General features: G+C 39.0%; 1 pseudogene across 1 annotated transcript; it reads left to right on the forward strand.

Annotated features, from left to right (window-relative positions):
- The first annotated feature begins 7,492 nt into the window (after positions 1 to 7,492).
- LOC143878773 (putative receptor-like protein kinase At3g47110 pseudogene) lies at positions 7,493 to 11,969 on the forward strand (annotated as a pseudogene). The gene is made up of 2 exons (XR_013251088.1): positions 7,493 to 10,343; positions 11,370 to 11,969. The product of XR_013251088.1 is annotated as a putative receptor-like protein kinase At3g47110 pseudogene (transcript).
- Positions 11,970 to 12,563: the final 594 nt, after the last annotated feature.

A 12,563-nucleotide genomic window follows, 5' to 3' on the forward strand; every position in this document is an offset into this window, starting at 1 on the left:
GTCTTTTTGGATATTGTTGAAGTATAAATGATTAAACAACAGCAACTTTAGAATGAGAGAACAGCCACCTCAGACGAATTAAATGAATAAGACAAAATCTGATGAAGAGTGAGCTTGTGTGCCTGTTCTCTCATGCCAAAGTCAGCCGCAAAATGCCTTCCGGCGAAATTCCCTAGCAAATCCCACAAATAGGATCTCTGTTCAGAATGATAGTTTTTTCACACGACCTATCTAAAAAGTAATACATGCAGAGATGTTTTTCATTGCTTCTTTTATTTTATTCACTTTGTCATCAGTGATTGATCTTTAGTTGATATAGATGTAATACAGACAACAGACTTTTTAAGTTTTCCATAATGATGTTTGTTGTGTTCTTAATCAACCTCTAATGACATATACGTTTAATAGACTTATGTCAGGTAAGATGCGAAAATTATTCTCATTATTGGAATAGAAGTTTTGGAACATTCTTTCATTAATTATTGAATAACTCTTTTTCCCAAGTCATGCAAATGAATTTAAATAACCATTGAGATACTGAAATAATGTGCAAAAGACAGCAGACCCAATGGAGAAGGTTCACCTTTTTCTCTCTTTTTTTTTTGGGATTTTTTCCAATTGATAGATAGGTTTTGGAGAGCTATTTTAGAATTTTTTTTTTCCAAATCCAACAACATTTAGCATTCTAAGGAAAAAAGAGAAAAAACAATAGATCAAGCCCAAACCATGTTTCTTTCGTAGATAGGCCTATGTGTATTTAAAATGTATACATAAATAGGAGATAGAGCAGATGCACGCATAAACGTAGCAACAATATGATTGTTTAGGTATATAGGATGAGCTTACTGTTCCTGCGCTCGAGCGCAGATAAGTGCAGAAACAGGATGGGACCACATTTTTTGGGGGATCCAAAGCATTCATTTGATGGGCCCTATCTATAGATAGGGTGTCCCCAAACCATGTTTCTTTCGTAGATAGGCCTATGTGTATTTAAAATGTATACATAAATAGGAGATAGAGCAGATGCACGCATAAATGTAGCAACAATATGATTGTTTAGGTATATATGATGGGCTTACTGTTCCTGCGCTCGAGCGCAGATAAGTGCAGAAACAGGATGGGACCACATTTTTTGGGGGATCCAAAGCATTCATTTGATGGGCCCTATCATAGATAGGGTGTCCACAAAAAATCAGCTCCATTGGATCATCCTAACCTTTCCATTTGTAGAGGCGGGAAATGGGCAGAGTTGTGGACAAACACTATCTGTCCATTTTTCCCTCCACAATTGGACATCCTAAGATGATCCAATGGAGCTGATTTTTGGTACACACCCTATCTATGATAGGGCCCATCAAATGAATGCTTTGGATCCCCCAAAAAATGTGGGGCCACCCCCTGTTTTCTGCACTCGAATGCATCTATCTGCGCTCGAGCGCAGAATCAGTTTTCCCATATATGATCTATAGAGGGTTAGGATCAACCCTCTAACATACAGATCGGAGGGTTAGGATCAACCTATGAAAATGATTTTTGAGGCACAACCTATTTAGGCTGTGGCCCATCTAATGGAAGGTTTAGATCATCCTATGGTGCAGGCCATACCGTACTTTTAATAAAGTGAGGAGTGCCCTCATCAAAATACAGTGGTGCTTAACGAAAATACCCTTGGTATGAGTAATTTTGACCCTCAAATGTATGGGCGTCAATGGACATGGACAGTCCAATGGATCCTTTATGAACAGGATTTGGGCACAGCATCTGATCCATATCCTATGGTTCGAAATTAGAGTATCTCTATGTACGAAAATACCTTTCATATTTTCATGAGGGTATTTTTGTAACATTGAAAAGCCCCAACCAAAACCACAAATAACATTTCCTTTGAGTGTCTTCTCTCTTTCCTAACCCTATTCTCAGACTCAAAAGGTAAGGTCGAAAAAGCACTAAGTCAAGTATAGACTGATTAAGGAGTCAGAATGGATGGTGACCAACACATAAGTGGATCCGAAGTGAATCCATTCACCCATAGGCCCTGTTCGCTTTAGATTGTGGCAACCGATTGTGAGATCCTAACCGACTATTGGGCCCTGTTCAGAATGTGACAACTGATTGTGAGATCCAAACAGATTATTGAACTCAGAATTAAGGCCATGTCTAGGGCTGCAAATGAACCAAGCCGGCTCGCGAACATGTTTGGGTTCGGCTCGTTAAAAGCTCGGCTGGGGTTCGTTCGTTTACTAAAAGAGTCGAACCCGAGCCCAAAAATTAGGCTCGTCAAAATTAACGAGCCGAACTTGAGCTTTGTATAGTTCGGCTCGAAAAAGCTCATGAGCTTTTTAGGCTCGGTTCATAAATGAGCCGAGCCGAACTTTAAAGCTTGGATTATGTTTGTTTTTTATATATAAAATAAAAGAATGTGTGTTGTTTACCACAAGTGAAGGTTTGGTTGAGTGGTTAAGGTGCTGGATTTAGAGGGGGCTTGGGTTCAAATTCCACAGATTTATGTTTTTATCATTCTTGAGACGAACCGAGACAAACACGAGCCTTCTTAAAAACTAAACGAGCCGAGCCCGAACACCCCAAGGCTCGGCTCGGCTCGTTTGCAGCCCATGTCTAGAAGCCAGGATTTTTTATTCATGATAAATTAGTGTCTCCAAGTGGTGAGAGAGGGATTGGGGGGTGGGAAAAGGAGAGAGATTTGAGAGGGCACAATTGAGATGAGGGTGAGAAGTGGCTAAAAATAGGAAAAGTCGATCCTATTTTGGATAGAGCTTTTTGCTTCTAGGTTTTTAGCCACTTGGGACACTAGTTTCCTGATTTTTATTTCCTAATTTTTAGCCACTTCACCTGCCATATGCACTTGGAGACACTAGTTTATAATGAAAAAAAATCATAGCAGCCAAACAAGCCCTAAATGTAATTTTGAGCTCATTGGTTGTAACAGTCTAAAACGAAAACAAACGGGCAGTGATATTCCCCAATCGTTAACTTTTAAGCCTTTTGGACTTGACGGTGGCTCCTCCACACCCTTTGTATATCCTAACAATATCTGTTAAAGGGGGAGGAAAATATCCATCAGGGGGAGGAGAATATCACTGCCCAAACAAACAGGGCCTTATTAAATACTATACAGCTGATGCACTCTTGAATTCTTATGTACGACAATGTGAGGCATGTCATCATCACAAACATGGGTGCACCCCATGGATTACCCCAATCTTGTGATCGTTGCTCACATCTCTTGTTTGAATGCCCAAATGTTGCACTCCCAAAACCCTAGATTTGTAATATTATGTTTTGTCAAAAATTATAAAAATCCAAAAATAAAAAATACTCTATTTAACTCTAAATTATAAAACTACATATTTTTGTGTTCGAGTGAAACTACTTTTTCTATTGGAATTAGGGTTAACGTGTCATGAAAGGTCTTTGGATGTAGACCTATGATGTAACTTTATAATCTTCGCACTATTACCTAACCAAATAAATCTCGTGTTGGTGTGTATGCTCCTTTGATTTTCGCTGCTTATTTGAGCTTTCATCAGAACTTAGATCGTGCTTTTCACACTTGGAGGTGTTTGATTTTCTACCCCTTGACACAGTTGATCTTGCCCGTGGCGAGGTTGGCAGGACCCGCTTGGAGGTTTTTGATTTTCTACTTTTGTCCTCTCTTGTCTTTGGTTCTCATATGGTGACCATCTCGGTCGTGGTCGTGGTCGTGGCCGTATCTTTCTCTCTTCTTATTCTTAATAACTTTTTTTACCATTAAAAAAAGACAATTTGACACAGCAAGACAGATGATTGGGTCCATGATAACTTGCCGGCCTTTAAGTTTAATCCTCAATATCGCTATAATATAAAACAAATGGAAAAAGAAAAAATTATTGAAAAAATGCAAAGTTTTGTCTAAATTGTGAATAAAGGGTAGTGATTTGAAAATTATAAAAAAAGGTCTTGTCACGTGAGAGAATATGACTTTTAGGACAAATATAGCCCTCCTACCTCTTTTTTCCCTCCACCTTTTTCACCTATCCCTATACACTTATTACCTCCTCACCTACCACATTCTTCTTCCTCAAGGCTTTTCTAACGTGGAAAACTCCATGAGAGGGTTTTGAAGGTTGCCATTTACCTACCACATTCTTCTTCCACAAGGCTTCATGGAAGGTTTTTGAAGCTTGCCATTGCCATTGTAGTTTTGGAAAAAAGCTCCATTGCCAACGTTTCCAAGCACCATTACCATTGTAGTGTTGAAAAAAAACTCCATTTACAACGTGATAAAGCTCCATTGCCATTGTACATTAGGAAAAAAGCCCATTGCCAACGTGATATTGCTCCATTGCCATTGTAGTTTGGAAAAAGATCTTCATTGCTTATTTGGGTGATAAACATAGCTTCGGTTAGGTTTAACATCTTCTCTTCATGTTTTCATGTTTTTTGTGCTTTGGTTTTTTCACCATATTTATAAGACTCTTTGTTTGGTTGCCATGTTTATCTTGACCTCTCTCTATCTCTCTCTATGTATGCAATCATGTTTGGTTACATGTTAGAACCTAGTGGTTCCGGGGTATAAAATGTGGTTCTGAAGTGGTTCCAGGGTAGAAAAATTTGGTTCCATAGTGGTTACGAGGTATAAAATGTGGTTTTGTAGTGGTTTCGGGATAGAAAATCTGGTTCCCTAGTGGTTATGAGGTATAAAATGTGGTTCTAGGGTATAAAATGTGGTTCTGTAGTGGTTCCGGGGTATAAAATGTGGTTCCCTAGCTGTTCCGAGGTATAAAATGTGGTTCACTAGTGGTTGCTGTGTATAAAATGTGGTTCTCTAGTGGTTCCGGGGTATAAAATGTGGTTCTCTAGTGGTTTCGGGGTATAAAATGTGGTTCCCTAGTGGTTCCGGAGTAAAAATTGTGGTTTCCTGTAGTTCCGAGGTATAAAATGTGGTTACCTAGTGGTTCCGGGGTATAAAATGTGGTTCCCTAGTGGTTCCGAGGTATAAAATGTGGTTCCGTAGTGGTTCTAGGGTAGAAATGTGGTTCCCTAGTAGTTCCGGGGTAGAAAATGTGGTTCCCTAGTGGTTCCGGGGTATAAAATGTGGTTTCCTAGTGGTTCCGGAGTAGAAAATGTGGTTTCCTAGTGGTTTCGGGGTATAAAATGTGGTTCCCTAGTGGTTCCGAGGTATAAAATGTGGTTCCGTAGTGGTTCCGGGGTATAAAATGTGGTTCCCTAGTGTTTCCGGCTTATAAAATGTGGTTCCGTAATGGTTCCGGAGTATAAAATGTGGTTCCCTAGTAGTTCCGGGGTATAAAATGTGGCTCCCTAGTGGTTCCGGGGTATAAAATGTGGTTCCGTAGTGGTTCCGGAGTATAGAATGTGATTCTGTAGTGGTTCCGAGGTATAAAATGTGGTTCCCTAGTTGTTCCGGGGTATAAAATATGGTTCCCTAGTGGTTCCAGGGTAGAAAATTTGGTTCCCTAGTGGTCCTGGAGTAGAAAATGTGGTTCCTTAGTAGTTTCAGAGTAGAAAATGTGGTTCCTTAGTGGTTCCAAGGTATAAAATGTGTTTCCCTAGTGGTTCCGGGGTAGAAAATGTGGTTCCCTAGTGGTTCCGAGGCATAAAATGTGGTTCGGTAGTGGTTCGAGGGTATAAAATGTGGTTCCCTAGTGGTTCTGAGGTATAAAATGTGGTTCCATAGTGGTTCCAAGGTATAAAATGTGGTTCCGTAATAGTTTTGGGGTATAAAATGTGGTTCCGTAGTGGTTCCGAAGTATAAAATGTGGTTCTCTAGTGGTTCCGGCGTATAAAATGTGGTTCTCTAGTGGTTCTCGGGTAGAAAATGTGGTTCCGGGGTAGAAAATGTGGTTCCCTAGTGGTTCCGGGGTATAAAATGTGGTTCCCTAGTGGTTTCGAGGTATAAAATTTGGTTCCCTGGTGGTTCAGGGGTAGAAAATGTGGTACCCACGCCGAGCCCGTACGGGCCGGGTCGACCCGCGTGTCACCCGAATTTTTGCCGTATTTTTTAAGATGTTTTTGGGAAATGTTATTCGCACTATCGTATTTTGATGAGGACACACTTTATTAAAAGTACGGTATGGCCCGCACCATAGGATGATCCAAACCGTCCATTAGATGGGCCACAGCCTAAATAGGTTGTGCCCCAAAAAGCATTTCCGTAGGATTATCCTAACCCTCTGATCAGAATGTTAGAGGGTTGGTCCTAACCCTCTATAGATCGGAGGGTTAGGATCAACCTATGGAAATGATTTTTGGGACACAACCAATTTAGGCTATGGCCGATCTAATTGACGCTTTGGATCATCCTATGGGGGCCATACCGTACTTTTAATTAAATGAGGAGTGCCCTCATCAAATACAGTAGTGTGGATAACATTTCCCTTTTTTGTATGGGAATTTGCTAGCCACCTTTGCCGAGGCAACTTCTCGGCTTGTGGCCCACCCTAGATTTGTAATATTATGTTTTGTCAAAAATTATAAAAATCCAAAAATAAAAAATACTCTATTTAACTCTAAATTATAAAACTACATATTTTTGTGTTCGAGTGAAACTTTTTCTATTGGAATTAGGGTTAACGTGTCATGAAAGGTCTTTGGATGTAGACCTATGATGTAACTTTATAATCTTCGCACTATTACCTAACCAAATAAATCTCGTGTTGGTGTGTATGCTCCTTTGATTTTCGCTGCTTATTTGAGCTTTCATCAAAACTTAGATCGTGCTTTTCACACTTGGAGGTGTTTGATTTTCTACCCCTTGACACAGTTGATCTTGCCCGTGGGGAGGTTGGCAGGACCCGCTTGGAGGTTTTTGATTTTCTACTTTTGTCCTCTCTTGTCTTTGTTTCTCATATGGTGACCATCTCGGTCGTGGTCGTATCTTTCTCTCTTCTTATTCTTAATAACTTTTTTTACCATTAAAAAAAGACAATTTGACACAGCAAGACAGATGATTGGGTCCATGATAACTTGCCGGCCTTTAAGTTTAATCCTCAATATCGCTATAATATAAAACAAATGGAAAAATGGAAGTAACATTTGTTTTATGTTCATTTTTACAACATAAAACAAATTTTAACTTTACGTTGAACCAGCGGAGCCTAAAAGAGTAATGCTAGCGAAACTGAGAGTCAGACCGAGCAGGAACCGAACAAATGGGTTCTTGCCACAACATCACAAGTGACTTGAGACCCTTAGGCTTAGCGGCGGCGGGGGGGGGGGGGGAATACATCTTTTTGCACACACATGACACGTTGTCATTGTTGGTCTCTCCCATCGGTCTTGCTCTCGGTTACCATACCATTTTCCTTACTGAAATAGAAGGACAGAGAAAAGAAAAAGCTCTATTGACACAAATCGTTAGTATAATTAATTGTTATTAAAATGTAAGTGCAAAGAAAAAAGTATATAATTACAAAAATAATTAGAACAATTAATTATTATTAAATACATTAACAAAGAAAATCCCAAATAACAAATGATTAGAATAATTTGTCATCTCAACAATGAAAAGTGGCATGGCCTTCAAATTCTTTCTGCAACCCTTCCTAAACCATCTATAAATGCATGCAGTAGCTATGAAGATGATTATGCACCTCCACTCCACTTAATTCTCATGGACTCTCCCCATAAGAATTGTACTGTAATTTGCTCATTTCTTCTCTGTGTCACATTTCTCTCATGCACCGACTTTTCCTTGGCCTGGTCAGAATCTTTGATCACGGCCTTAAATGGAAATGAAACCGATCACCTCGCTCTGCTCGCCTTCAAGGATCGGATTACCGATGATCCTCGAGCTGCCTTGGCCTCATGGAATCACACTCTCCATTTTTGCCAGTGGAATGGAGTCACCTGCAGTGCCAAACATCATCAAAGAGTCATAGCCTTGGAACTTGATGGACACAGCTTGACTGGCTCCTTATCTCCCTACATAGCAAACCTCACCTTCCTCATAGGAATTAGCCTCCAAAACAACAAATTCCATGGCATAATCCCCCAAGAAGTTGGTTATTTGCGTCGACTTCAGGAAATCCTTCTGTCACACAATTCATTTGGAGGTGTAATTCCAGCTAATATAAGCCACTGTTCCGAGCTAAGATTGATCAACTTCACCACCAACATGCTAGTAGGGAGAATACCGGTTGAGCTTTCCTCTCTTTCAAAGCTTGTTCTCTTGTATCTGAGTTATAATAATCTCTCCAAAACCATCCCACCTTCATTTGGAAACCTCTCATCTCTCATTCACCTCAGTCTAATGAGAAATAATCTCGAGGGAAGCATTCCATCTGATCTGGGAAAATTGGAAAGCTTAAATTTTTTTCAAATTTCGGGAAATAAATTTTCCGGTATGATTCCTCCTGACCTCTACAATCTCTCCTCCATTACTTATTTCGCCGCGACAAACAATCGTCTCAATGGAAGCCTTCCAGCAGACCTCGGAGAAATCGTTTTCCCTAATCTACAGGTGTTTATTGTTGGGCTTAATCTGTTCACAGGTCCCATTCCAATCTCACTATCCAATGCTTCACAGCTTGGACAACTAGATTTAAGCAAAAACTATCTAACCGGATTTGTGCCGGTGAGTCTAGGAAACCTGCAACAACTTTGGTGGTTAAACCTAGCTGATAATGGGCTCATAACCAAAGTAGGTGATGACTTCAGTATCCTCACTTCTTTAACCAATTGCAGTCTTTTACAGGCAATACAACTACAGTACAATGATCTCAGTGGTATATTGCCCAACTCCATAGCTAATCTCTCAACTCAATTAAGAAGTCTACTGCTAGGTGTAAACCAGATCACCGGAAGCATCCCAACAGGGATTGAGAATCTCATCAACTTAACTTTCTTGGGTGTACAGCGGAATTTTTTGAACGGCAGTATTCCCAGTGGAATTGGTAAGCTTAAAATGTTGGACGAACTGAACATGGCTTCCAATAGTCTTTCAGGGCGAATTCCGTCTTCTATTGGCAACATCACACGATTGAGTCGACTCTATTTAGCTGGGAATGCCTTTGAAGGGAGCATTCCTCCGAGTATTGGAAACTCTAGCTATCTGCAAGAGTTATCCCTTGAAGAAAATAAATTTAATGGGACAATACCAAAACAAATACTTAGAATCTTCTCATTGTATTACCTGAACATATCTCATAATTCTCTATCTGGATCTCTACCTTCTGAAGTAAGCAACCTGAAAAATATTCATTTTTTGGACGTTTCCAATAACAATTTGTCAGGTGAAATTCCTAGCACGTTGGATGGTTGTCTTTCTTTGGTGTACCTTTATATGGATGCTAACTTCTTCAAAGGAAGCATACCTACATTGAGCAGTTTAAAGGGTGTTCTTGAGCTCGATCTTCCAAGCAATAAATTGTCTGGGCAGATTCCGAAATTCTTGGAGATGTTCTCTTTGGAATATCTGAATCTGTCCTTCAATGATCTGGAGGGTGAAGTACCAAAAGAAGGGATTTTCGGAAATGTTAGTGGAATTTCAGTCATTGGAAACAGTAAATTGTGTGGAGGTATCCCAATATTGAACTTATCCGCATGCCCCAGGCAGGTTTCTAAGGAAAGAGGAAGATCCCCTTCACTCAAAGTGATAATTCCAGTAAGTAGTTTGATTCTATGTTTAATTCTACTTACAGGTCTCTTTGTTATTCTTTGTTGGAGAAGAAAAATGAGAAAAAAGCCGTCGCCTTCAACATCTTCCGTGGGAGAAAAATATTTAAAGCTTTCTTACGCGGAGCTCCTTAAAGCAACTGGCGGTTTCTCTTTGGACAACTTGATTGGTGAGGGAAGTTATGGTTCGGTCTATAAAGGAATTCTAGACCCAGATAGAACAGTTGTTGCAGTGAAGGTACTCAAGCTTCAAAAACAAGGAGCTTCTAAGAGTTTCAAAGACGAATGCAGAGCCCTGAGAACCATCCGACACCGAAATCTTGTTAAGATCTTAACTTCTTGCTCAAGCATTGATTTTAAGGGTAATGATTTCAAAGCTCTAGTTTTTGAGTACATGCCTAACGGAAGTTTAGAAATGTGGTTGCATCCAAATGGAGATGGACAAGATCAGTTAAGTAGTTTGTCTCTTATTCAAAGGCTAAAGATAGCCATTGATGTAGCTTCTGCATTGGATTATCTTCATTATCATTGTGAAACGCCAATAATCCATCGTGATCTAAAGCCAAACAATGTTCTTCTTGACAATGACATGAATGCCCACGTGGGTGATTTTGGGTTAGCAAGGTTTCTTTTTGAAGATGCCAATACCTCTGCTCAGATTGGAAGTGGAACGATTGGGATAAAAGGATCAATCGGATATGTTGCTCCAGGTAACTACTTTGTCTGCTTCCTTTGCTCTTTGCTCATTAGACACGTCTCCCTAAACAGTTGATGATTTTTTATTATCTTGGATACCATGATAGAAGTTAAATTAGTGTAACGAACATAAGAAAACAGTTAACAAACTATAATGCATCCTCTTTAACATTTTAACTGAGTTTAGAACAAAAGACACAATAAATTCCCAATGAAAGGAAGATAAGATGATAGGAGAATTTTGTAAATGCTATGGATGGATATGTTTCTACTGCTCTTTTTTCTTTTTTCCAAAGTTTTAAAATCTTATTTAGGAAAAACATGTAATTTCACCCATCTAGTGTTCTGATGGACAACTTTTACATAGGTTTTTCTTTGCATCTTATGTCCTACTATGAATTTTATTCTTGGTCTAGGTTTTTCTTTGCATCTTATGTCCTACAATGAATTTTATTCTCGGTCTCTTTGTTTGCTAATTCTAATAATCCCTGTATGAGTATGTGGAAAATGATGGCCATAGTTTTGTATTTTTCATGTTTGAGTATCTGGTGAATGATGGGTATGATGAAGCTGTAAAATGGTATGAAACAGGTTATGTTTTGTTCTTCTCTCCTCCCCCCCCCCTCTGATTATAAAAAGGATTGGATTTGAGTCCGGAATCCATTGATTTGATGTGATTACACTCGCGATAAGATAGGAATCATCACTTGCTTATGGAGAAATTTAAGTATTATAAGCATGACATGAAATTTAAGTAGTTCACTAAACTACCTGTTTCTCTTTGGTGTATAGCATATTATCCTTTTAGAACTTACTTATTTCTATGAATGTCTTCAAAACTTTACTGCTACAACCATCTAATAATAAAGACATCTTTCGAGTTCCCAAATATCCTAGATTTGAAGAGAAGACAGAAATGTGCTTTACCCTTCGAAAACTAACAGTTCTCATCTCTGAAACTAAAAGAAAAATATCCTTACTGTCATCTTAGTGTTCAAAAAAGCTTTAACTATTTAAAATGGGAGGTGCAAAAATTGCAGAATATGGGATGGGAGGCAAGGCATCTACACAAGGAGACATGTACAGTTATGGGATTCTTTTATTGGAGATGTTCACAGGAAAGAGACCTACTGATGATATATTCAAGGACGGTCTAAGCCTCCACCGATTTGCTGAGATGGCTTTACCTGAACGAGTGATGGAGATAGTAGACCTGCAATTGCTCTCAGAAGAAGACGGGGAGATTGTCATTAGAGAAAATACTAGCAATGTAAGAAGCAGAATACACGATTGTTTAATTTCGGTGGTCCGAATTGGTGTATTGTGTTCAACAGAATTGCCAAATGAACGAATGGAGATGAGCGATGCCATCGTGGAAATGCATGCATTAAGAGACATATACCTTGGGGACCAGACCCACTGAGGTAAGCAAAATATGGATTGATTCTTGGATGAAAGATCATCTTAACTCAGTCATTACAAAGATATATATTATGGTAAGCAAGGGCCGTAAGGCTGGAAATCTTGTTTAGCAAGCAGGGTGATGATGCATTTGGTGTTCTCTTAAGAGTTGTACTTGTAGTGATTTCAACAACCAATAAGATATCTATGTTGTACTTGCAGATATCTATGATGGTCTTTCTGGATACTATTGAAGTATAAATGATTAAATAACACCAACTCTAACAGCTTAAAATGTTGGAGTAATTGGTAGTTTAGATATCTATAAAATTTATTTGGATATAGTTTTATATGCAAATGGTTTTGAACCTAAATATGATTATTTGCAAATAATGGTTACAGTACTGTTATTAATGATATAATTGATGACTTCCAAAGAGGCATTCATGTCCTATTTGCAAGTAACATTAATTTGAAAGGAATTTGCCAGAGAAATTCTCAGAAAGGCATTTCACAGCTGACTTTTGCATGAGAGAACAGCCACCTCAAATGAGTTAAATGAATAAGACAAAATCTGCTTAAGAGTGAGCCTGTGTGGCTGTTCTCTCATGCAAAAGTCAGCCACGAAATGCATTTCCACAAAATTCCCTAGCAAATACCAATTTAAAATAATCCTCTTTTGGGTTTTTCAAGAAGAGTTTAACTTTTGGATCCATTTTTCCAACAAATAGAACCTCTGTTCAGAATGATAGGTATTTCACATGGTAGCCTATCAGATCACTGGTTATTGTACAGTTTCCGATAGCTGTTTAATTTAATTTGGTCAGCTACTG

The sequence above is a fragment of the Tasmannia lanceolata genome, unplaced genomic scaffold (assembly GCF_043159265.1).
Source record: "Tasmannia lanceolata isolate RefF3 unplaced genomic scaffold, GAP_Taslan_0.1 ptg000006l, whole genome shotgun sequence".
NCBI lineage: Eukaryota > Viridiplantae > Streptophyta > Magnoliopsida > Canellales > Winteraceae > Tasmannia > Tasmannia lanceolata.